This window comes from Amblyraja radiata, chromosome 11, assembly GCF_010909765.2.
Source record: "Amblyraja radiata isolate CabotCenter1 chromosome 11, sAmbRad1.1.pri, whole genome shotgun sequence".
NCBI lineage: Eukaryota > Metazoa > Chordata > Chondrichthyes > Rajiformes > Rajidae > Amblyraja > Amblyraja radiata.
Window position 1 is genome coordinate 52,794,417 of NC_045966.1, and position 27,660 is coordinate 52,822,076.

The 27,660-nt window shown below is 41.8% G+C and overlaps 1 protein-coding gene across 1 annotated transcript in view; it reads right to left on the reverse strand.

Moving 5' to 3' along the window:
* Positions 1 to 27,660, reverse strand: part of LOC116978642 (slit homolog 3 protein-like) — a 432,238-nt gene that overhangs the window by 310,664 nt on the left and 93,914 nt on the right. The gene's annotated exons all lie outside the window — the stretch shown is intronic.

The window sequence follows — 27,660 nt, forward strand, 5'->3', positions numbered from 1 at the left end:
GTTTTTTTACAAAGTGGATGGTGTGGACCTGCAACGCATTATCAAGGATGGTGGTGGAGGCAGATATGACCTTTAAGAAGCTTCTGGAAAGGAACATTGATGTGCCTGGAATAGATGGGAATGGATCATGTGCAGGCAGATGAGATCAGTTCAGATAGACTTCATGTTCAGCAAAAACATTGTGGGCAAAAGAGCCCATTCCTGTGCTGTGCTGTTCTTTGTTCTATGTTCTATGTCCTATGAATGCTACTTTATATTGTCTGGAAGCAAATTCTCAAAAGGCATTAAATCTGCACTTTATCTGAAAGATCAGAAATAGGAGGTCAGTTACTGGAGTCGTGAAGTCAAAGATAGATACAGCACAGGAACCAGCTCTGCAGCCCACCAAGCCAGAGGCGACCATTAGCCACCCTTTTAAACTAATCCTACATTAATTTACTTGTATTTGCCAGGAAGTTGTTCAATGATTTGCATCATTCCTTTTGTTCGGCATCCCTCTGCAAACATGAGTTCAGCGAGGAAACAATATGTGGCCGCATAAATTGTTAAGTCTCAACAGTGTAGCCAATAACAGGAAACATTCTTCTGCCCGCTAATTAAAACGTTTGTCCTATAACTCACGGCATTTTAAAGGCAACAAGACAATGAATCTGGTGTTAAAGGGTCTAATTTATTACTTAAAATAGTTGCTGCATTAGAAAGGTCCCTGCTGTTTATTCAACAAGTTCACTTGTAATACATCACATCTTATAAGGCTAAGGAGAGTGTGTGTAGTCTATCCAGATAACTTGGTGCAATATCTCTCAAGATGTATCTGGACAATAAATCAAGAATGCAAAATTATGGACCAAAATTATCCTGATTGGGACAGTGTGCCAAAGGTGGGGACAACCAGTGAAAAAAAAACTGGAGGCACAAGATACTGCAGATGCTGGAATCTTGAGCAAAACACAGTGCTGGTGGACCTTAATGGGCCAGGCAGCATCTGTGGAAGGAATAGACAATCAGTCTGAAGAAGGGCTCCAACCCGAAATGTCGTCTCTCCATTCCCTGCACAGATGCTGCCTGACCCATTGAGTTCTCCAGCACTTTGTGTTTTGCAGCAAAATAAACTACTTGCTTAGCTTGACATTCACTATAATGTGACCATAAGGAAGCTGATGCTTCACTGCCTTGCTTAATGTCACAACCTTTTCAACAGTGGCACATAGAATGTATCCAGAATAAAGAACATCTCATAATGGACCCACACTGACCTCCAGCCTTTTACGTATACATTTTCTAACATGGAGTTCTGATCTAAGAGCAGGCAATGTGCCACCTTCACTGACAAAGGAAAGAGATGAAGAGTTGAAATCAAAAATAAAAGTTAAAATATGAGAGGCACATGGTCACAGTTAGTAGAGCTGCTGCCCTACAGATCCAGAGAGCTGAATTCAACCTTGCAGCTTAATTGGCAGCCATAAATTACCCATAATGTATTAGTGAGGGATAGAAGCGCAGCTTGGAAATGTTGGGAGATTTAAAGGGGTTAGATTCGGATTACAGTAGAAATGAATGGTTGATGTTCTGCACAGTCTCGATGGGCCAAATGGCCTGTTTCCATTCGTGACAATCTAAATCTAACTCAATTGACATGTCAAGTAGATTCCGGGGTAAAGCAATTACTTCTGTTAATTATTTTCACTAATTGCCACTTTCTGCTGAGGCTCTAATAAGGTGCTGGTAAGGTCGCATTTTGAATATTGTGAGTAATTTTGGGCACCATATCTGAGGAAGGATGTGCTGGCTCTGGAGAGGGTCCAGAGGAGGTTTACAAGAATGATCCCAGGAATGAGTAGGTGAACCAATGATGACCGTTTGTCGGCACTGGGCCTGTACTCGCTGGAGTTTAGAAGAATGAGGGGGGACCTCATTGAAACATACAGAATAGTGAAAGGCTTGGATAGAGTGGATTGGAGAGGATGTTTCCATTAGTTGGAGAGTCGAGGACTAGAAAATTCAGAATTAAAGGACATTCTTTTAGGAAGGAGATGAGGAGAAATGTCTTTAGTCAGAGGGTGGTGAATCTGTGGAATTTAACACACCAGGCTGTGGAGGCCAAGCCAGTGGATATTTTTAAGGCGGAGATAGAGAGATTCTTGATTAGTACGGGTGTCAGAGGTTATGGAGAGAAGGCAGGAGAATGGGGTTATGAGGGAAAGATAGACCAGCCATAATTGAATGGTGGAGTAGACTTGATGGGCCTAATTCTACTCCTATCAGTTATGACATGTCTCATGAACTTCTCCTTCATTTTTCTTTCTATTTCCTCCTAGAGTTTCTTTAGTACGTTCTGTTGGATCATTTATTGACACAGTGTGAATGGGTGCTTGATGGTCGGCAAGAACCCATGGGCCCAAAGGACCTGTTTTTGTACTGTGTAACTCGATGACAATCAACTCTCTCTTTAAAGTACTGAAATAATTGGAAGCAATTCATTATTAGAGGTCAGGATATAATCCAATAGAGAGCAACATTTGCCATTTACATCCAGCTGCTATTTTTGAATTAGTTTAGTCCTGCAGAGAAGATTTTCATTATGAACTCCTCCAACAGTGGGGAAGTAGCTCCGCATCTGGCATGTGTGCCTTTCCTGCACTAACTGGATAGAGTCGAGTGTGACGTATTTTGTTCTTAAACAACATTCAGCTGCTGTCATAGAAAAGCCCAGAGAGAGGGGCATTCCACCCCCCCCCCCCCCCTCCTCCCCAGACAGCGTTAACTAATGGATTTCAGGATTATCGGCTTTGCCTCTGAAAGAGTCAGTACTCTTGGGAATCTCCGAAGGGCCGCAATGCTTTGCCTGATTGACAGCACAAACAAGCATGCTGATTGGCATGCATCTAATAGGTTGGCAGTACAGAGACAGCTGATGAAACATTTACTTTCAAAGTCTAATCTCCAGGTCTCATCCTGTCAATCAATAAATGTTATTAACATCCTTTCAACTTCCTAGAGTTATGATTCTACACGACCCAACGCCAGGAAGGAAGTTGTAATGAAATGTGTGAGCGTTGAAGAGGAAGCAATTAGACACAGCTCTTATACACCCAAGGTCAACTTTGTTCATGATCTCCACTGACATAAGTTGTCCTCCAGACTTTGTGCAAGTGGAATTATTCAGGTGTCATCTATGACCATGTGTATAATTAAGAGGCTGGTTGACCACAGAGTACACCCTAAATAAGTTCAATGATTGAATTGAATTGAATTGAATCCTTTATTTGTCATTCAGACCTTTCGGTCTGAACGAAATGTCGTTGCCTGCAGCCATACATGTAATAATAAACAACACACAATAAACACAAATTAACATCCACCACAGAAGAGTTCACCAAGCACCTCCTCACTGTGATAGAGGCAAAAGTCTTAGGGTTACTGTCTCTTCCCTCTTTGACTTCATCCAAAATCTCACACATTTATACTGAGAGCAAATTTACTTTTTGGCTCATGGATTGTTGAAGTCACCCATACGGAGATCGGAAAACTCAGCCTGGAGGGAGGACTGCTGTTTATAGCTTGAAACCACACCAGCAACAAATGCAGCAATCAAGGAAGTCCCACTGTTTACATTTCTACACTCAATGCTATTGCAAAAAGCTTAAAGATTTTCTTTCAACAGACTGGAGCAGCAATTTGTCCAGCTAAAATATCTCACATTTTGAAAACTACCATTTCCTTTTTGAAATTCATGTTCAGTCAGAAAGACATCTTCCAATTGCCGACATTTATAAAAAGCAAACTCTGGGGAATAAAAAGCGCAAACATCAAAGCCTACTGCAAATTACTCTTACTCAACAAATCCTTCAAGCTACAAACAAGCAGCACAGCAGGAAACAGAGACTAAAATAAACACACTCACTTTTCAAAGAGAAGTGCAATACCCACATGGACAGAAGGAAGCTTTGAATGGTTTGGAAAATGGTTCTTTCTTCATTCTTTTTGTTTCATTTGTAGTCATCATTAAAGTTTACTCATCAAGAAATGACTGTTATGGCAACAATTAAAGGTTGCTCCAGAAGAGAAATGACAGTCACATCATTGTACGCTTGTTTAAGATCACTGCAAGAACCTATTTAAACTAGGCATCAGGATCCCATGCACACATTGAGGTCTAAAAAATTATATAGACCCTTCTGTGGGTGGTATGTATCATTTAAATAATTAAGTGTATATCATACAACTGCAATATGTTTTTTGCATATTAGATTTTTATCAGCATGTTTCAGTGTGCATGTGAATGCACAGGATTATTCTAAATTAGTCTGTATCTGCTTTCATGTATATGCTTATATTTTCATTTATTAATATTCATATTTAGACAGTAGAAACAAAGAACTGTAGATGGTTTACAAAAGAAGACACAAAGTGCTTAAGGAACTCAGCGGGTCAGGCAGCATCTCTGGAGAACATGGATAGGTGTCTGAAGAAGGGCCCTGTCATGAAGCATCACCTATTCATGTTCTCTAGACAACATACCTGGCATGTTGAGTTACTCCACCATGTTGTGTCTTCATAGGTAGACACATGTATTCATATATGGAGTACGAAGGTGTTTGATACACCTCTGCTTTTCACCTCACAGTTTATGCCTGGCTTGTTGAGTATTTCCAGCATTTTGCTGTACCTATTTCAGATTTCCAGCATCTTCAATATTTTGATTTTCAATTATTATTTGACATCCAGCACTGTGTGAGCAGAAATGCCCATTAAATTAATTCAGTAATGTGTAGAACCAATCTCTTTTGTCCCCGACACAAAATCCATTAAAAAACCCACAGATTCTATCCCACTCACTGGAAACAATCTGATCTGAGATTAGAGGTGATACCAGAGCTATAACCACACTTCAGTCCACAGGTTGAATTTGCGTCCAGTTGAGGTCTCCAAAGCACAGGATAGGTTAGAATGTACTCGAGACAGTGCAGAGGAAATGCAAGGCCATGTCACCCTGTCTGGAAATGTTTAGTTATGAGGAAAGGAAGTTTAGTTAGTTTTGTTTAGTTTAGTTTATTGTCACGTGTACTAAGGTACAGTGAAAAGCTTTTATTGCATGCGATCCAGTCAGCAGAAAGACAATGCATAATTATAACTGAGTGCATAGAGATTTAAGAGTGTGGAGCGATTATAATATATGATTGTAGATCTGCTTCTGTGGCTAGCACGCAAATAGACGCCTGAGTTGGGCGCCATCTTGGAAGCTTGATTGGCTGGGGTTGTTTTCGTTGGGGAAAAAAAGAGCTCAAACAAATTGAGATGTGGGTGATGATGAATGTAATTCAGGTGAACAAGGTTATGAGCCACTGAGATAGAATAAATAGGAAGGACCGGGCTTCCCTTCCCAGAGGGGTTAAGAAAGAGATAGTACAAAAGTACTTGATAGAAGGACTATAAGAGATGGAACATCTCTAGTTTACTACAGTATATCTATGTGCACATGTAGGGTTAATACTTAACAGGAAAATGCACCAAATCCTCCAAGCTTGTGATCTTGCTGACTGCTATTCACATATAAGTCGAGAGTTATCCTGTCTACTAATAAATAAATGCAGCAGGAAAATGGCCCAAATCAAACAAGAAGCAGGAACATGTATGGTTTATTTTGGGTTCACACTCCTGAAACATTAACTGGACTATAGAACTGGAGTTACCAGCTGTTATCCCCTATTACATAAACTATTTATGCCTACAGACCTTGGGGTGGGGGAGAGAGTTGCAAAAATAAATGAAACACTGGACAGATAAGGTCTATAAACAAACTAATGGAGCCGTTGACATTCCCAGAAGCTTCCAGGATGTTCTTTTTCCATATAACAAATTATTTTCCATCTGGAGATATTGAGCTGACTGTCCAGTGCATAACTTAGCAGAGTATGTATTATGTGGCTACATGTGAGAGCCTCTGCTTGCTGGAGAAAATGACCCCTTCTGTGGGAAGTGAAATATCTGCATGCTGCTTCTGCCAATCAAGCCTAATAATCATCATTATTCATGCTAAATGGTGCAGCATTTCCATTCTTTATGAAGAGAGAGTGGGTGAATGCTTGTGTTATGCGTATGTGCTTCAGTGTATGTGAGGGGTATGGTATAATGGTGTGAATTCATGTGTGCACCCGAGTACGTCGTGGATATATGGGATTATGTGAGCGCGGTAGTGTGTGTGTGCATGAGTATGTGTGTATGTTTGACGTGTGTGTAGGTGTGAGATATGTGCGTGCATGAATTGTGTGTACATGCATGAATTGTATGTGCATGCACAAATGAGTGTATGCATGTGCTGGAGTGTGGGTGGATGTGTACATGTGGGTGAACATGTGTGTACGTGTGTATTTGAGCATTTGTATTTGTGTGTATGCGGTCGAGATTTCATTGCATTATTTCTTCAGTAAATGATAATTCATTAATGTACAGGAAGCTCTTATAAACATTTCATGTAGAAAACTCACTACTTTGGGAGACCGTTTCCCAGATCATTTAATGGGAATTTTTACAACTTGATTCCCATTATATTGCAGAATAGGGGCAAGGAATTTGGGTTTAGTTAAGATAATTCCAGGGTTTCCAACACTAAACTGAATGGTTGGGTCACCAGAAGATTGGTTGTTCATATAAAAACTTGGGCTTACTTCTTTCAAGATGAGGAATTAATTTGGAAAGCAGAGTGCAGCTATACTCAAATTGTAATAATGTAGATTTAACAAACAAAAGCAATCAGTTCACTTAGTTCCTTGACGTGTAGACATTATATCTGTTATCAAGTACTGGTTGATTACATTACAGTGCATTCAAGCAGTGCAAGTGAGTGGAATTAATATTACCAGCACCTAGACATGCACAGGTAATAGGTTAACAACAGTGTCTACTCAGGTATAAATCCACCTTGTCCTCAGCGTTGGTCTCACTGATGCTACGTTCAGTTGTTCAAAATGGATCGTATAAGAGGCATATAAAGTCCAAAAACATTCTATTCCTATGTGTGGAAAGGAACTGCAGATGCTAGTTTAAACAGAACGATTGACACCAAAAACTGGAGTAAATCAGCGGGATCAGGCAGCATCTCTGGAGAAAAGTAATTGGTGACATTTGGGATTGAGACTTCTTCAGATCAAGAGTCAGGGAAAAGGGAAACGAAAGATATCTATTCTTTTTACATTCTATTCCTTGTTTGGTTCCAACATTAGGTGGCACAATAAGGGCAACCCATTTATACCGTTTTAAGAGGTGCCACTGGTTCAGGGGTAATTTTAGAAGTGAGGTTATTTATATATCATCTATATTACAAAAAGTCTGATCTTGACCACTTCCTGTTGTTCTGTATATTGATTTTAGAAAAAACGCTGCCACATACGGCTGTGATTTTTGGCCATCTTACTCAGATTCCCCCTCCGCTGTGCAGGACAAGAGGATTTTTCCCATCAATGAAAAATAAAATAATTATTAGTGTTTAAAAAATGTTGAGATTCTCTCTCCTGAAGGCCACGCCCCTTCCGGAGAGACTATAAAACCCAGATGTGATGTGCCTCAGTCAAACTCTGCAAGATGGCGGAGCGAGAGGGTCACGTCTCGCAGTTTGAGCTTGAATAACACTGAACACACAACTGCCAGCCCACCAGCCGTGAGTGAGCTGCCAGCACATCAGGCTTGAGTGACTGAGCTGCCACCACAAGAATCCATTTGGCCCACAATGTCCATACTAGCCCTCTGGAAACCAGTCTCATCAGCCCACAACACCCATACTAGCGCTCCAGAAAGCCCTCCCCCCCCCCACTGGCTACCAATATTGGAATTGGTGGAGAGGTGGAATATTGCGTTGGGGGACCAGCCCTCCCATGTGAACATGGGACCCAATGGGTCCCACTTAGTCTAGTGTATTATATAAATTAATTGACATGTTATCAGGAATGTTTAGGTGTGGATTTCAACATTTGGGAAGATAGTTTTTACATGTAAATATATTTTCCGTGCGATTATTAATTCACAATGGTATTCACTCTCCAAGCTGAATTAGAAATAACAACAGATAATCATGTGTGCCAATCGTTAATGAAACCATCCTGGCAGGGTGACCAAATCGTTTGAGGCTATTTGAGCTGGGCTGTGCTTCAAGAGAGAGTGAATAAGATGATGAGCTTTAAACCATGAGGATTAGTGTGAACATTCTGCTGCATCAGGTAACTCAAGTCTTCTGATCTCAGCAGGGTACGTGTCGAGAGCCATCAGGTGAGATTTACATTTCTGGAATAAGGATGTGAAGACAGATTTATATTCAGACTATAAAAATGTATCGGACGCAGTGGCACAGATCCATTGTCCAAGGATCGATAATGGCCTTGGGTGCTGGCTGCGTAGAGTTTGCATGTTCTTTCTGTGATCGCGAGGCTTTTCTCCTGGTACTCCTTTTTCCTGCTGCATTCCAAAAACATGTGGATTAGTAGGTTAATTGGACTATTCATTGGTGAGTCCATACTTGGAGTACTGTGTGCAGTTCTGGTCACCCATTAATAGAAAGGGTGTGATTTAGTTGAAAGGGGTGCAGAAGGGATTCACGAGGATGTTACCTAGACTTGCGGGCTAAAGTAACAGGATGATCTTATGGAAGCATACAAAATAATGAGGGACATGGATAAAGTGAATGCTCATGGTTTTTTTCCCCCTCAGTAGTCATAGGTTGACGTGAGATGGGAGAAATTTAAGAAGGACCTCAGGGGCGACTTTCTCACTCAAAGGGTGGTCAGATTCTGGAACAAAATGCCAGAGGAAGGTATAGAAAGCAGGTACAATTAGAACTTTGAAAAGGTATTTGGACAGACATAAGGATTGGAAGGGATTGGAGGGCTATGGGTCAAAGGTTTTCATCAATTCAATACATTGGATGATTAGAAAACTTTAGACTGAGGAACAACTAAGTTTACAATGTGTTCTCATTAGTACAACCCTTGGGTGTGCTATAAGAATAGGTAACAGGGGTCACCTGTTGGAAATTGTGTGGTGGAATCAATCTTGTTTTGATGTCACCATGGTTGAGCAGTCCACTGAAAACCAACCATCTGTGGTGTGTATGTTACACATTAGAGCTTCGTGTGTGCTTTAAGATGGCAGCTTACCACTACCTTCTCTGGGAGAATTGGTGCATGGGTGGCAGGGTAAAAAATACCCAACAGAAATTCTCATTCAGGCATGTCTTTATAAAGTAGAAATGAAAGGAAAAAACTAGATATTGGCTGGTTAGTAGCATCAAGGATCAGGATGGGACAAACACATAAAAGGAAGAAGTGTGGGGAGAAAATGAAATGTATACATTGGGGTAGAGAGGGAACAGAAAATGGAGTCACAAGAGCCTACAGATGCTGGAATGTAGAGCAACAAACAATCTGCTGGAGGAACAGCAGGATTGAGCAGTATCAGTGGGGAGAGGGGGGGGAGGGGTCTGCACTGGTCCTGATGCAGGATTGAGACCCAAAGTGTCAACAATTCTTTTCTCCCCACAGATGCTGCTAAACACAGTGATTTCCTCCAGCAGATTGTTTGTTGCGGGAAATAGAAACTGATTGAAAATGAGCCTCCCTGATTTTTGCAAAGCCAAGCAGATTCGAGAGACACAGAATTGTGGACAGTGACAATGTCTAGAAGTTGGTTGAAAAATGAGTCACAATTGAATGACATGACAGAGGAGCTTTTCCTGCCCATAGTACTTTTACATGTGCACACCAGTATTGCATACAAAATGACTTGGTACATTGGCTGCATAGAATCCAGCAAGCTTAAATGGATGATTGCTACCCATGTGAGTGAGTATCATTTTCTGTCCTGTGACGGAGGGTAGTGCATTATAAAAAAAATGGATTTCCTTAGTTTTCAATCCAGTGTCTTAAATCACATCAGGCATTTAAAGAAACCTTCACAATTACTGTTGCACAAACTCAATTTTAAAATGTACATTACATTAACCCTATGGCATGAGTAAAAATCAGACGTTCAACTTTGTTGCTGGAGGCTAATTATGGAGGCCATTGCCCCAGCGGATTCATGCCAGCTCCCAGCAGAGTAACCTCATGTTACATTCCCCTCACTAATCATAGCCCAGGAATTTATTGTCTCACAAATGCCCATTAACTTCCCTTTGGTTTTTTTTTTACCCTTACCCATGTCAAGGGCCGAGAGTGATGAATCTCTGGAATTCACTTTCCCAGAGGGCAGTGAAGGATAAATCGCCATGGATATTTAAACAGTAAGTAGATGTATTGTCGAATTGGGAGCTATGCAGAACTGCCACAGAAGAGCAGTTGAGACCTGGGGCAGGTCAACTGTGATCGTGGTGAAAGGCAGTGCAGGCATAAGGGGCAAAGTGGCCTAATCCTGTTTATATTCACATCTGTTCTTGTAGTTTACAGTGGCCAATTAACACACCAGCTAGCACGACTTTGTGGTGTGGGGAGAAACCGAACTATCCGAGGATACCCACATGGTACCCAGAGGCACATGTAAACGCCACACAGACAGCATTGCAGTCTAAGGTCGTACCTGGATTCTTGGAACTGTGAGGTGGTAGCACTCCCTGCTGCACCACTCTGTCACCTGTGCATGCTGCATTTAAGCAAAATCGCAGTTTTCCACCTCAAGGTTGTAATTAGCACATTGCCAGCCAAGAATCGTAAAAATCAATTGCTACTCTGCGTAACTGAGTATAGGAGCAGGGAGGTTCTACTGCAGTTGTACAGGGTCTTGGTGAGACCACACCTGGAGTATTGCGTACAGTTTTGGTCTCCAAATCTGAGGAAGGACATTATTGCCATAGAGGGAGTGCAGAGAAGGTTCACCAGACTGATTCCTGGGATGTCAGGACTGTCTTATGAAGAAAGACTGGATAGACTTGGTTTATACTCTCCAGAATTTAGGAGATTGAGAGGGGATCTTATAGAAACTTACAAAATTCTTAAGGGGTTGGACAGGCTAGATGCAGGAAGATTGTTCCCGATGTTGGGGAAGTCCAGGACAAGGGGTCACAGCTTAAGGATAAGGGGGAAATCCTTTAAAACCGAGATGAGAAAAACTTTTTTCACACAGAGAGTGGTGAATCTCTGGAACTCTCTGCCACAGAGGGTAGTTGAGGCCAGTTCATTGGCTATATTTAAGAGGGAGTTAGATGTGGCCCTTGTGGCTAAGGGGATCAGAGGGTATGGAGAGAAGGCAGGTACGGGATACTGAGTTGGATGATCAGCCATGATCATATTGAATGGCGGTGCAGGCTCGAAGAGCCGAATGGCCTACTCCTGCACCTAATTTCTATGTTTCTATGTAACAGTACAATAATTAGAGGAGCTGCAATTATAGATGGTGGAAAGAGCTTTGTGATTCACAATCATCTAAAATGCAACTCAACAGAGATCTACATAGTCGTCAGTGAATTGAAATGCTCCATTAACTTATTGTATTAAAACTCGCCTGAAGTTACTCATTTCACATTCAATGCTCGCTTTTAATATTATCTCTTCACATCTGGCTTCATCTCAAAAGAACAATCATTTATCCTAGTCATGAAAGTCTGATGAAGCAAATGGCTGGGGTTAGTCATATTTTTCTGTGGTTGTGGGAGACCGATACCAGGGTACAATCTGTATGCTGTCTTCTGATGTTTCAATTATTCTTTGCTTCTGCTTTTTGGTGAGCTTGTAGGAAACCAATTATAAAACTGAGACTCGGGCTCGGACATGGATGCCAGTGGTAGTTAAATACACTGGGGAGATTCTCTCCCTGAATTCCACCACAATGTAGAATTAAGAAAGGACTTTCATTTATGCCGTGCTCTGAGTAAATTCAGAATTTGTCAAAGCACTTGTCACTGCCATTCAGCTACTCACCAAGAGCTATGCTGGGAAATGGCGATTAATTCTTGCACGGCAAAAACTCACAGGCAGCAAAGAGATTAAATGATAAGATTTCAATAGCAAGATTAAAGGAGGTATTGATGTTAGCCAGGATGCTCGCAGAAGTTCCTGCCCAAATATCTTCTTGGATTTTGTGGTCAAGTCTTGAACGGAGGGTTGACTGCATGAGCCTCTGACTGTGGACCAAGAGTCTTATTGCTAAGTCAAAGTTATCATCTCAGCTAATGTAGCTCCCTTGATGTAAGAACCCCCCGCTCTCCCTGCCACCCCTGACTTACAGTGAGAACAATGCACCTGCTCTCTTTATGTTCTCCAACATGCATTCTTAATTCCACCATTCCCTGTATCTGGTGGTGATTGGATTAGTAAAATACCAGTAGGGGGGGGAGTCATCTTCATCATTCCAGAAAAGGCCAAGTTTTGTTTGTCTAAGTCAAAAGCTAAAATTAACACTTTCAATTTGGTGCATCCTGTAAATAATCCCAAGCCTGTAATAACATGGCCAATGATTACATGATGGGATTTTTTTTTAAAGTACGGAACTGGCAATAAAAGAAGTAGCAGAAAAATACCAGGCAAAGTAACAGCACACTGAATTACAGCCCATCCTTGCACTGGATTTGTGCCATCTTCATATCAGCCCCCTGCGTTTCTCTGATAACTAGTATTGAGCTAAAATGATCACTTGAAGGGAGAGTTATTAAAGAGATTGCTCAGCCAACCAGATCTTGGCCCACGGTTGGCTGCAAACTAAGGTGAACAGTAGCCAGAATCTAAATGAAGTGATCACAGATATGCTGTCAATGTCGTTTGCTCCAATGCAATGCTCAGTAACTGGAGCTCACGGATATTTCACCTCTGCAACTTGCACAAGGTCCTTTCGGAAGCAAATAGAATGTGATTGTAAATGGACAACTAGATATTACCAGATTATGTTATAATTCACAAATTCTGCACACATTCTACCTGTTACTCTAACTTTTGCACTGAACACGAGATTAAGGATTTCTATTTGGAGTTGATTGATAGTATGCTTCAGGGATAAGACGTAGGGTCCCACCAAGCCCCCCCCCTCCCCCCCAACCTATCCAAATACAAAGCAATGGACACCAAGAACAACTTTCCAGTCAATGAGGCTCCTTCAACTTTCTTTCTTCAATAAAAATAAACTACATATTAAGAAATAGCTTGCAGATTCCATCCCTCAATCCACAAATGTGGGATCTGTAACGAAGGTATTAAAACTAGGAAAAATCTCCAAGATGCAGTTTGAATCTCCCGGGCATATCGTGGCTACTCTAATTAAATAACCTATGTCTAACTGATGAACGTCTAAGAGGAAAAAAACAACGTTTAAACTTTATTATTTTCTTAAGTTTCTAAGGCATTAAACATGTGACAGGACTTCAGCACTTTAGTCTTTTTCAGTGGCTATATCATTGCCCAGTAGAAAGGGTGCATTATGCATGAACTTCATTCTTCAGTGCCATTTTGATGGTGTCGCTGTCTCTGAAACACACTATGTCCAATCTAAATGGAGAGCAGCTGATTATTTGTTTCATCCTTTTTCAGATGACATTGTAAGGGAATGCCACTCAATGTTCTTCAGTCTGCAGTGGAAACAATCCTTGCGTAGACTATTCACTTTGCTACCAAATTAGTACCTTATACACTCATTCCTGTGACACTACATGAGCACGTTTTGAAAGCGAAGAATATAAGATGGTGTACTACAAACAACCCAAAGCAAAGGGAAACACAAATGTCCCATATCCAGCCTGATGTGCTCACAGAGCCTCAACTTAGTGTCCTTGACTTAACTTACTACAAGGGAAATTGGCATGAAGAAGGCAGAGTAAGACATAGCCAATAGAAATGGCCATTCAGGCAAGTTCTAATCGAGTGGAAATGAAAGTAAAAGACATGTGGGAGATATTGGTTGTTTCAGCAGAGTCGAGGATCCATGGATCAGGATAGGACAAGCACATATAAGGAAGAAGGTGTAGGAAGAAATAGAAGTGTACATAGTAGAGGAGGAAAGAAACAGAAAATAGTCACAATAGCCTATCGATGGTGGAATCAGGAGCAACAAGCAATCTGTGTAGGAAGGAACTGCAAATGCTTATTTACACCGAATGTAGACATAAATTGCTGGAGTTACTCAGTGCGACAGGCAGCATCTCTGGATAGAAGGAATGGGTGACATTTCGGGTCAAGACTCTTTTTCAGACTGAAAGTCAGGGGAGAGCGAGACACAGAAATAAGGAAGTGTAAGGTGTGAGAACGAGACACCAAAGGGGATGAAATTCAAGGAAAATGTAGAATAGATCATTGTTAGCTAGGGGAATGTGACAACAAAGCAAACAGAGATAAAATGTAATCAGACTGGTTGGAGAACCGGGAAGGTGGAGGGATGGAGAGAGAGATGGAAAGCAAGGGTTACTTGACGTTAGAAATGTCAATATTTATACCGCTGGGGCGTAAGCTGCCCAAGCGAATTATGAGGTGCTTTTCCTTCTATCCAGAGATGTTGTCTGTCCTGCTGAGTTACTCCAGCATTTTGTCTATCTTCGCAACAAACAATCTGTTGGAGGAATTAAATCCAGCAGTATCTGTGTGGAGAATTGTTGAAATTCTACACCAGTCCTGATGCAGGGTTTAGACCCGAAATTTTGACAATTCCTTTCTTCCCACAGATGCTGCTTAACCTGAAGAATTCCTTCAGCAGATTGTTTGTTGCAGGAAACAGAAACTGTTTGAAAATGGGCTCCCCTAATTTTTGCAAGGTCATTTCCTGTAATTTCCATGGTGACAAAGTACTGACATTTTTTTTTTGTTTTTAAATACGAGTCTATTTACTCCGCAGTGAAATTAACCAAAATATAAATCCAATGCAAAAATAATCTGGTACCGACCAAACACTCAGCTGGACTATGACCAGAGTCAGACATGTCACAAGGAAAATGATTCTTTATCATGAAATGCTGCCAAGGCCTGTGTGTGTTGATAATCTTATGTTCTCTTGAACTCTGGCACTGACCCACTCTCCCTATAATCAACCTCCTTGGTGTGACCAGTTCCCATGACACGATTGAAATCCTTTCTCCACTAACCCACCGCAACCTCCGACCTTCCCGCAGCGGAATCCTTTAAACTCCTTCAGTTACCAGGACATAATGAAACCATTTTCTGTCCCCTGGGCCTCAGCTCTGACACCATACTCACACATGCACTCTCACACTCACATAAACACACACATGCACTCTCACACTCACATAAACACATACATACACACAATTTTATGCTGAATACAGTTGTGCAGAATCCAATGTTGAGGGAACGAGTAAAGCAGGAAACAAAGGAAGAATCATAAATCGGACAGGTGAAGCAAGAAAAGGAAAAGAAAAATTAGATCGGATCCCAATTCCATCATAAAGTTCAGCTCAAAGATGGACAGTAACTGACAGGACAATGCTCGAGTGGAAACCCCTACCAAATGGAGCCCTCTCCCTCAACCCTGCCCGGTCCATCACGGGTACTGACCTCCCCACCATCAAAAGAATCAATCAAAAAGGCAGCCAGCATCACCAAGGACCCACATCATCCTGGCCATGCTCCTATTTCACTCCTGGGAGAAGATATAGGAGTTGAGAAACCATGACCTACATGTGCAGGAACAGCTTCTTCCCAACAATCATCAGGTTCTTGAACACTACAAACACCACTTATACCACAAACTATAAACTGCCTTGGTTGCACTAGGGACTTTGGGCCATTTTTGCACTAATACAATTTTGTTTAATTTATTGAACTTTTTTTCTTTAAAATATTATCTATGAGTATTATGTTTACAAACCTGTTATGCTGCAGCAAGTAAGAATGTTGTTCTGTGTTTTTTTTAATACAAAAAACACTAAACACTCAACTCCTGAATCTTGCCTCTTGAACTTGAAGCAAGTCTTGCTGCTGACTCCCTGACCAGAAGTAAAGGCCCCAATCGTGTGTGTCACCCATGGCTGCAATCACTTTAGGCCCTAGTCTCTAACTCCTCCACCTGGTAATTACTTCAATCCTAAACCATCATTCTTCCCACCCACACCCTCTTGAACATGGCCCACCTCCCCCACTCCTTCCCGACCACAGTGTAAGCTCACACCAATCTCCACCCGGCACAAACCTGTCTGTCTACCTGACTACCGGGGATCTACCTTTTTATTTCCAAAATTGTGCAGTGCCCATTTACTTGTGCCCAAAGCTTTGGGAGCGGACAAACTATACAGTGGCTGGAGTCCACTTCCACTTGGTTGTTGGAGGCCCACTCTGTCACCCACTTAACACACCGATTTAGGTGCATTTGAATTTCTATACCATGGAACTGAATGTGCACATCGGGTGAGTCCTACAAAAAACTAATCAATAATTAGTTTTGAAAGTCGAGGTTAAGGACAGTGGGGAGAATGGCATTGTTTTCCTTCAAACTAAGGCAGTGATAGAATTTCAGATGGGTGGGAACTCAATTTAACATTGCATCTGAATGATAACACGTGACTCTGCAATTCTCCTTCAGAACCACAAGAAGCAATGGTCCAGAATGGGTAATCAGACAACTGCTCCACAGTATAGTTCAGAAAAGCACTTGGAACTGATTAGTCAGTGATTTCTTCCAGTGCTTTTCCCAGATCCATAATGAAAATGAATGTTAATCAATTTAATTTTAATTAACTTAATTCAAGCTTTCAAAAAAATCCTTCTCTCCTCACTGAAGTGCTGACTCTTATGGGCCTGTTCCACTTAGGTGATTTTTCAGGTGACTGCCAGCAACTGTCCTTCACCAGTCCATTATGCAGGTGGGGGACAGGGCAAGCGGGGGGAGCGCTATCTGAGTGAAATTCACACGGTGCAAAGCCAAGGTTATACACACACACCACGATGTACAGGAACGTTGGCGCTGTAATTAAGAAGGTGAAAGCACAGTGAACGGTAAGCCCTTTAAAAGAGGGGGGATAGGGGGTGGAGAGGGGGGAGAATGGGGAAAATGAGGGAGAAGGAGTGGAGACAACTTTTAATAAGCTAGAGATACATGGTGTGAAGCTCGGTGGACATTGAACATTACCGGTCAGTTATCCTTGGTTCTGAAAATTACTGCTTACTTTTTTTTACCCCAATGAGCCAATGAAATTCACCGGTCAACACCGGGTGCAACCCTCGAGAACCAACGAGAATCTTCGACATCCTGGCAACCCACCAGGACCTCCTGGCAACCTACCTACGGCTTGAGAATTCTTGCTACTCTCCATGGCAGCTTCATTCTGGTCGCCGCTAATTTTTCAACATTCCCAGAATACGAGAACTCCTCACGACCATGAAGGCGACTCCTTGGCAACTACCCGCGAACATGTGGCGACCATGTTGCGACCACAGAGTATCCTGCAGTTGCCTAAAAAGTTGCCTAAGTGGGACAGGCCCATTACTTATCGAGAAAGTGATTCAAAGAACTTCACTCTGATATCTCACCTAAGCCTTTTATTTTCAGATGTCAGTTGAGAAGTGAATGTCACCATGATGTTCAGCAATAAATAATGGTCAATTTGACCAAGGTTCAAAGTAATACTGTGAACTGTATGTTCAAGGTCCCACAAATTATGACACCAAGCTAATCAATGAACTTACTGTATATCTGCACTGGGGAATGAAGATGGGTTGTTCTGCTATAAGTTTATCGTTGAATTTTTTAGAAATCTTTTGTTCTCGAAAATTGTGTTTACAAAACAAAAACAAAATGAGGAATAAGAGCTTTGGGGACTAAAAAGTTTCAGACGCAATAAAAATCTTGTTTTAACGAAATGATGGTCTTTTTGAGAATGTTGCGTTTATTTTTGTTGCTGCAAGCTAAAAATACAACAAGAATGTTTAATAGAGTATTCATTGCTAGAGTATCGATAAAAGTAATTGCTTGTCAATTTCAATAGCTTCCGGGGGTGAAACTGACAGACTATATCTTTAAGAGACAATGGTGTCCGATTACAACAAGAAGGTTACATAAAAACAATTTATTTTTCCTAAGTATGTTTTTTTTCTCCAAGACAGCTTTTTTTTTAATAGGTTTGTCAATTTCCAAAATAAATCCTAAGTGGTTCTCCAATTAGTAATTGAAATCGCTTAAAACCAATTTCAGCACATAATATGAAAAAACATTCCCTAATTCATCAATCACACCATGTCCAATTCACAGCTTGGAAACAGCGTTACAGAAGAAGTACCTGTACTTGGTCAAAGACATAGGTTCTAAGAAATGTCATCAATCAAGAAAGAACTATGTGGTGTGGCGGCGCCTAACGGCAGCGGCTCGGCTGCAGTCCGTCTGTCTTTTTAAAAAAATTTTGTCGTTAAATGTATGTTTTGATTCTAGTTTTTATTATTGTTTTTGCTGTGTATATGTGGGGAGTGGGGGGGGGGGGGGGACCGTTTAATCTCTTCCCTGTACGGGTTTCCGATGTCGTTGGGCCTAACATCGTGGAGCCGGCGGCGGCCTCCAACCGGAACCAACCTGAGGGCTCCAGTCGCGGAGCCTGCGGACCTGCCATCTCGGAGCTGGCTGACTTCGGAACGGGAAGTGCTGTAGTGGCGCGCGGCTGCGACCCGACTTCGGAGCTTCGGAGGCTCTGGCCGCAGGCCCGGTGGACAGGAACATCGGGAGCTCGCAGGTCCCTGGTGGGAGACCGCTTTTCGGAGCTCCCGCAACGGCAACATTTCCACCGGAATCGCAGGGTTAAATTACTTGGAGCGGGGCCTAACATCGTGTGGCGCGGCTTAACGGTCGCGGGACTTACCATCGCCCGCCGGGGGCTTTAACATCGGGAGCCCCAGTCGCCTCGATGTGCCAGTTGGACTGCTGGACCGCGGAGGAAGAACAAAGGGAAGAGATAAGACTTTTGCCTTCCATCACAGTGAGGAGGTGTTGGAGATTCACTGTGATGGATGTTTGTTTAAATTGTGTTAAGTGTGGGTCTTGGGTTTTTTGTAATGTTAAGACTAGAAATGCAATTTCGTTCAAACCAAGCTGTTTGAATGACAATAAAAGGCATTCTATTCTATTCTATTCTATTCTAACTAGAGAGATATTATTCAACAGGTGGAATTTAAGCACAGAGGCTTAGGCAGGTAAACTCACAGCTAGCTTTCCATGTGGAATGATCAGGATTAGGAATACACTGAAGATCAACGGTAGACATATGTAGAAATCTCAGAGGGCTACGAGGTTAACAAAGTTTCCAGAAACAGGAAAAGTGTGCAGTCTGTAGGTAACAGGAATTTTAATTGAGGCATTATCAAATCAATTGCCAATATAGATCAGCGTGTTAAACTTCGATCTCCTTCCTCATTGTCCTCTATTCCACCAATTTTTATGTCATCTGCAAATTTAATAACAGTGCTCACTACTTGTCATTCAAATTGTTAATGTAGATACTGAACGATAGTGGAACCAGCACTGACCCCTCCAGTTTTCCACTGGCCACAGGCGTACAATCAGAAACACAACCCTCTGCAACTCCCCTTTGACTCCTTTCTCCAAAGCCCATTTGATCTCCAAATTTGAGGAAGGACATTCTTGCTATTGAGGGAGTGCAGCATAGGTTTACAAGGTTAATTTCTGGGATGGCGGGACTGTCATATGTTGAGAGAATGGAGCAGCTGGGCTTGTATACGCTGGAATTTAGGATGAGAGGATATCTTATTGAAATATATAAGATTATTAAGGGTTTGGATACGCTAGAGAAAGGAAACATGTTCCCGATGTTGCGGGAGTCCAGAACGAGGGGTCACAGTTTAAGAATAAGGGGTAAGCCATTTGGAACGTAGACGAGGAAAAACTATTTCGCACAGAGAGTTACGAGTCTGTGGAATTCTCTGCCTCAGAAGGCGGTGGAGGCCGGTTCTCTGGATACTTTCAAGAGAGAGCTAGATAGGGCTCTTAAAGATAGCGGAGTCAGGGGATATGGGGAGGAGGCGGGAACGGGCTACTGATTGTGGATGATCAGCCATGATCACATTGAATGGCGGTGCTGGCTCGAAGGGCCGAATGGCCTACTCCTGCACCTATTATCTATTGTTATGGGGAGAAGGCAGGAGAATGGGGTTAGGAGGGAGAGATAGATCAGCCATGATTGAATGGTGGAGTAGACTTGATGGGCTGAATGGCCTAATTCTGCTCCTATCATTAATTACCTTGAGTGTATTGGGTCAGTCAAGTCCAGAGGTTACAAAGTTATGGATGAGTGTTTTAGCTCTGTACTCTGTGCTCTGTACTCTGTACAAATGTAAAGCACTTTGACCAACGAGAGTTGTTTTTTAAATGTGCTATATAAATAAATGTGACTTGACTTGACTTGACTTTAGCAGCAGAAGATGAAGCAGAGATGGGCATCTTTATGGAAGTATCATAGATTCAAACATGGCAGACATAAGCCTTTGACCCATCAGTGCCCATCTACGCTGATCCCATTTATCATCACTTGGACTGAAGCCTTCATGCATGAGTAATTTAAGACCTTATCTACATACTTCAAGGTTGTGAGAGTATCTGTCTCCAGCCTCCAACCCCTGAGGATGGGCATAGTTGGTTTAATAGAGCTCAGCTCCATTGAACAGTTGAAACAGCCTGACACACTCACTTGTAGAGTGGAAAGATGAAGCTGATGACTAGGAAACAATCAAATTACATTCTACCCACACTCACCGCTCAGAAATTAGGAATTAGAATGCTAGATTATTTCGATCAGCATCCCAACACCCAACTGAATCTGCGCTGCAACGAGAAGGATTTCATTGTTCTGTTCTCGCTGCATAAGACAATAACCATCTTGACTCTTGACCTTAAGGTGCTGGGCCATTATATTTACTAGAACAAATCTCATAAAGGAGTGAACAATATCTTTGCTAAAACTTATTTGCCAACAGGTAGCCCTCACAAGACATTGCTGACCATTCCAGTGATTAAGCAACTCTAGTGCACTGTGTAGCAAACACTGACCATGCCATGAAGCAGCACAATGTTCTGAGCCCTAACAGTGTTACATGCCAAGCAAAATAAGTCTTCATCTGCTTTCCTAACAGACATATCAAACATTGACATAGGTAAAGGGGGTGGTAAAACATATGAAAACAATCAGAAATAGAATTCCAATTTCAGATTTACAGAGTTTTGAAGTGAAATGAAAAACAGATTACTTGATGCGATGGTCAGTCCACCATCTGACTGTAACTAAAATGGAAGGGAGTTTATAAATTACAGCTAGCAAAAGAGTTCAGAGGTCAAGAAGATTGGGAAGATTTCTCTTTGTTCTCAAGTTGCTTTCACTGGAGTGATTCAAGCAATATTCTGTGTGAGAAGGTCATCACTGGATCAGGAAGCAGACATTTGATCCCCAAAGCAGCCCTCAGCACAATCTGCCCAGCACCGTGAGATGTCCCCAGTATTGCCTTTGCTCCTTGTCTAGTAAGGAAATTTGAATCACACCTTCTGCTGGGGTCTCCCCGGATTGGACACGAGGAAGGTTTATATCCAAGCATTTTCTTACATGTACCTCCATTGCAACAGGCCAGAAGGAGAAATCGAAGGACTGAGCAAAGAACAGCACTTATTTTATATTTTATAATGCAATATGTTATTTAACTCTATTTTCACTTGGTTTGAACTCTCCTTGTTCCTGAGATTGCAGTGAAGTGAAGCTCATTAATGAAAGTCAGCAGTAGCTTCCAGTATGGTCTAGCGTCTGAAGGAGCCGGGCATTACCATTGACTTCAATACCTTTGAGTCCAGGTAGGGCTGATGATCATACAGCATAGACAAGAGGCCTTCTGCCCATCATCTCTATGCTGACCCATCCATGTTTGTCCCATTTACCAGAACCTTTGATCCATAGCCTTCTATGGCTTGGCAATACAAATCCTTGTTCGGACACTTATTAAATGTTGTGAGAGTCTCTGCCTCTACAATTTTGACAATGTGCTGCAGCTCGCAACTGCTGGGTTAAAAAGAAACTCAGATATATTTTAATCCTTTGTCTTTTTACCTTAAATCTATGCCCTTTAGAACTTTAGACACTTCTGCTAAGGGGAAAATATTCTTACTCTTGGCCCCATCTACACCCTTGGGAAATTGGTATGAAAGGAAGGAAAAAGGTGCTAGGAAAACAAAATCTGGCCAAATGCAAACTCTGGCCAAATGGAAAGAGAATAAGTACAAACATTTCAGCTCAATGACCAGTCATCAGAAAAGTAATGATCCTCTCTCACTCTCACTCATGCTCTCTCGCTTGTTATCTCTCACTCTCACTGTTCCTCTCCCTCTCGTTCCTTCTTTGAGTGAAGAAATTCTGTTATGAATGTGACCCTGGTCCTGGATTCATTAGCAAGAGGAAGCATCTTCCATGCATCTACCTTATCCTGCCATTTAAAAATGTTGGATGTTCCCATGAGATCTGCTCTCATTCCTCTGAGCTCTGCAGAATGTCACCACAATCCATTGCACCCCTGTACCCAGTCTAATTAATCTTCACTGAACTCCGTGTGAAAGATGTATTTTCATAGGTAAGAAGACAAAAACTATAAATAATCCTCTACCAAGACTCTTTACATTTGCAGTAAAACTTCTTTACCCCTGCATTCAATTCCATAAATAAGATTAACATTTGCCTTCATAATTATTTGCAGCACCTCCTTATAGACTTTCAGCGACTAGTGTACAAGCACCACTGTGTCCCTTTGAACATCAGCACTACCCAGTTCTTCACCATTTAACAAACATTCTGCTTTTATGTGCTGCATATCAAAGCCAAACTTCAGACGGAGCCTGGTTTTAATCATTAGCAATTATACATCAACTTCCTTCCTATTTTGCAAATAACGAGTTCCTGCAAAATCATTTCATTATTGTTATATTAGTTCTGCATGAACTTATGTTGAAAGAGCAAAATGATCACTCATCAAAGATCTAGAATAGTTTGTTAAGTGCATGAGACCTTTCCCCAAACACAATGGATTCATGTTTCCCCAGACGTGGGTCTAAATGCGTATCTGCTACAGAGGCTATTGCTGCAAATGTAGCTATGCAATTTGCACTGGAATAACACTCAGCATGCACCAAAACTCTTCACTTATCCTTGACTGAGCAGAAGATAACGAGAAAGCAGGAGGCTGAAAGATATAACAGAGGACAGGACGAAGTTGGCAAAACCAGAGGATTTGGAGTAAGAGTTCCAGAGAAGAATATAATAGTAAAATAAAAACCAGATAAAAACAGAGTGCAAACACTAGTGAAGAACACTGGGCCATTTCTCCAAATAAATGAAGGGTAGAGATAAATTGTTGATGAATTATAGAATTATCCATTGCATGGATAATTACTGGAATGTCAATTTCAGATGTTGATTTTACTATTGATTTTATTATTTACACTTCTGCTGGACATCATGTGTGTCCAATTACCGACCCTTTTTTAACTTGCATTCAATCTGTCCTGCCTTTCAACCCACCATAGAATATCCTTTTGCTCCTTCCCCTGCCTTCTTTCCCTGCATCATGTAGGGTGGCATGGTGACATAGTGGTAGAGCTACTGCCTTACAGCGCCAGAGACCTGGGTTCGATCCCGACTATGGGTGGTGCCTGTATGGAGTTTGTACGTCCTTCCTGAGGCCTATGTGGGTTTTCTCCAAGATCTTCGGTTTCCTCTCACACTCCAAAGATGTAGGTTAATTGACATGGTATAAATGTAATTTATACTTGGTGTGTGTAGGATAGTGTTAGTGTACGGGGATGGCGGGTCGGCATGGACTCAGTGGGCTGAAGGGCCTGTTTCCGCACTGTATCTGTAAACAAAATAAATCTGAAAACTTGATAAATCCATAGATTTGAGTTTTCTTTTATCATACAAGGTCATTGAGTCTTTCCATTTCTGCAGCTGCTACGACATGAGAAAGGCCAGCATATCCTGCCTTTACTTCATATTTCCTGTATTCACGGTATTTTTCTTTTGTGTTTCTGAAATATTGCAGTGAGGAAAAAGCATTAACGGAGGGTCATTACAGTGAGGATCTTAATGGGATGTTTGGAAGGGCTGGTGAGGTGGACTTATGATCGTCTCTTGTCCAAAATAATCCGTTAAGTCAGAAAGTCTTTGTTGCAATTCATGGAATTAGTGAGTGTGCATTTTAATAATTAAAAAGTTGAATTCAATTAAGGGGCTACACATTTTATCATTAATTCTTTGAGGAGCACAGAACAATGGTATTCTGGCAGGGTAGCCAGAATTAAATAGAACCATGGTAAAGTAAATGAAAATGCACCAAGATAATATAGTCACTCATCTGTAATTAAGAATAACTTCCATTAACCAGCACTAGGTTTTGCATTGAATATTCTCTATTCTTTAAGGCAGCACTAAACCTGACAATTAATTACCAGACAAGTGTGCAGCCAGGATTGTCTGATAATTTGTTGTGCTGCAGCACACCCACTGCATTTACACTCATGCAATTTCAATCAAGATTGGTTCTGCTGACTTGAGATGTGGTGACAGTGTGGACAAACAAATAAACAGATCTGCCTTCTTCCCTTCCCTTGCAAGCACTTTGATCTCTAGGCCACAAGATGCAAGGCTGTGCAGATCTGTGCAGAGAATGTGCTTGCTTGGATTAAAACAACTGAAAGGCTCTCCCTGGCAATTAACTTTGGCCATGAATTTGCAAGCAATAAAACGAGTAGAAAATGCATGCACGGAGAAAGGGCGAAAGAGTCTTAAAATGTGCCTCGTATCTAACATATAATCACCGCAAGAGAAATTATAATACATTTAAAATAAGTAATTATTCTTCATTTCTTATTCCAGTTGGCACAATCTTGATGATGAGCTGGGTCACACACAATGCACATGGTGATTGTGACAAACGTAGCTGATGACGAGCAAATCTGCGGGTGAGTCAGGCTCAGGTTGGCTGCTGTTCAGTCTCATTTCATCATGCTTACAACCTCAGATGCTTGAAAGCGCACACCACCAGACTCAATAACAGATTATCCCCCCTCTGTTGTCAGACTTCTGAATGTTTATAAGTTCATAAGTGATATGAGCAGAATTTGGCCATTCGGCCCATCAAGTATACTCTGCCATTCATTCATGGCCGATCTATCTTACCCTCCCAACTGCCTTCTCCCTATAATCGCTGACACCCGTACTAATCAAAAACCTATGCCTTAAAAATATCCATTGACTTGGCCTATGCAGCCTTCTGTGGCAGTGAATTCCACAGATTCACCACCCTCTGACTAAAGAATGGTCCTTACAGAAATTAGGATACAGTCAGATTCTCCTCTACCTCATTGCAGACATCGGATTTTTTCTCTGGAACAGTTGTGCTGTAATGCTGAGAACTATATAATGCGCTCGGTATATTTTCCATTATTCTACCTATTGTACTTGAGCTTGGCTTGAATACATTTAAGTTTTGTATTGACAGATTTTGATCGGATAGTATGCAAAACAAACCTGGGTACGCGTGACAATAATAAGCCTAAACCAAAACCTCATTGAGATTACTTCTCCCTTCCTGGCAGTACCTCGACTTGCTTTCCTTGTAGTTACACGGCTTCTGGGGTGCCCCATGCTGCCTATGGAAGATCTGCAGACTCAGCAACTGATACGGCTAAATTGCTTGAAGGGGGATTTACTCCTGCTGTAATGGTACGAGGTGCTTAAATGTCTGTGCAGACGCTCCTTCTACATTTGGATTGGTCACAGCTATGGATTCCATGGATCGATTAAGTTGTCACGGTGTTTTTCAAGGATACTGAGGGTAGTTGTTAAATGCATTTTACTTGGCGATATTCGGAGCAGGGTCCTTGTTTTAGTTGTTTGGTATTGAGCACATTGATATGTATCTACTCTCAGAACTGTTTGGACCTTTGATGCAGCAGATATTACCCCAGGAGCAAACATCAATGTTACCCCTTTTATGCCTCCCCTTTTACTTAATTCCCACCTTCCAAAGCGATCAGTCAGTGAATGTCGAGACTCATGCAGACCAGAAAGATCCAGGCCACTTTTGAGTTTTCAAGCTTTGTAAGTTGACGGTCACTGGTTAAAGACCCTCTGCAGGCTTTAGTACATAATCCTCTCCAACAATCCAGTAAGGCACAAGGCAACACTGAGAGCCATTGCACAGGCTTACCATATGTCCTCTCAATTGGATACAAAAGATCGCAAATTAAGGAATTCTCCTTGGTGTACAGGCCAATGCTTAATCTCTCAGTCCTACATTACTGATTAAGATCATCCAAATTACTGCTTGCGAGTCCTTGATTTGTGCAAATTGATTGCCGTGTTTCCGACATCACCTCTGTGGACTATAATTCAATATGTATTTCACGAGCTGATAAAGAACTTGGGAACTTTCAAAAAACATGATTGCTAAACATTTAACAGAGCCCCTCCTCAGCCTATCTGCTCACCGGGTTGTGAGCAAAAGGCTTCGCAACAGCAACCTCCATACGGTGAGGACAGAGGCTGCAGGCTACATGGTGGTGTGTGGCTGTCATTGTTTCTTGTAAATGCTCTTGAACTCCATTTAATACTTTTCAACCCGTGTCACTGACCACAGGCTTGTAGCAGAAGGGCCTCACATCATTTGTGGAACTCTTGATTATTCCCTAACACAGCACACATGCATCCCTGAGGGAGGCTGCTATTTTCTCCTTTTGCCTGAGCTCCCCTAGGCTATAGCAAGGGCATAGGAGGCAGATTTAAATGTTCTCGTGTACAGCTGAACTATTACCTTCAGCTCGTATCCTTCCATTGGTTCAGACGTTTTCAGAACATCATTTCTTCTCTTCTACATTCAAACCCTACATAATTTTAAGACAGTTTACGTAATTCACAGTGTTGTACGATTTCCAGCTTAAAGTGGATATATCAAAGAATTAAATGGCATTTCACATTTTCATGGTTGATCTTTTATCAAAGGCTGCTTGTCCGGGCTGTTAGCTGCAGACTTCTGTTCCCAGTGCCCCATCTCCATCTCCTACCTTATCTGAAATATCATAACCCACCCCTCTATGCACAGATGCTGCTTCTTCTTGTAGAGGGTAGTAAATCACTGGAATCCTATAACCCGGGGGGTTGTCTAGGCTATATATTTGAGATACAAGAATCTTGAGCAAGCACAAAGTACTAGAGGAGCTCAACGGGTCAAGTAGCATCTATTGAGGAAATGGACAGATGATGTTTTGGGTCAGGACCCTTATTCAGACTGATCAAGACCAGATCGTTGAAGAGATTTAAAGAGGAAGTAGATAGTTTTTAAACAATCATGGAAGTGAGAACTATATCAAGGTGGCACAAGAGAGAAGTTAAGGCCTGGGGCAGATTGGTCCTGATCCTGTTGAACGGCAGGATAGCCGAGGGGGCTGAGTGGCCTCTTTCTGCTCCTATTTATTTATAGGAAGAAGGGTCTCGACCCAAAACGTCACCCATTCCTTCTCTCCAGAGTTGCAGCCTGTCCCGCTGAGTTACTCCAGCATTTTGTGTCGATCTCGGATTTATTTATGCTTCTAAGTCCACTAACAACCTCTATTCTAACTCCTTTGCCATGTAAAGAGACATCTCTCACTCACACATTGACCTCAGTTACTGAGCACTGCCTTTTACCACTCCCTGTACTCGTCACATTCCCCTGCCACACC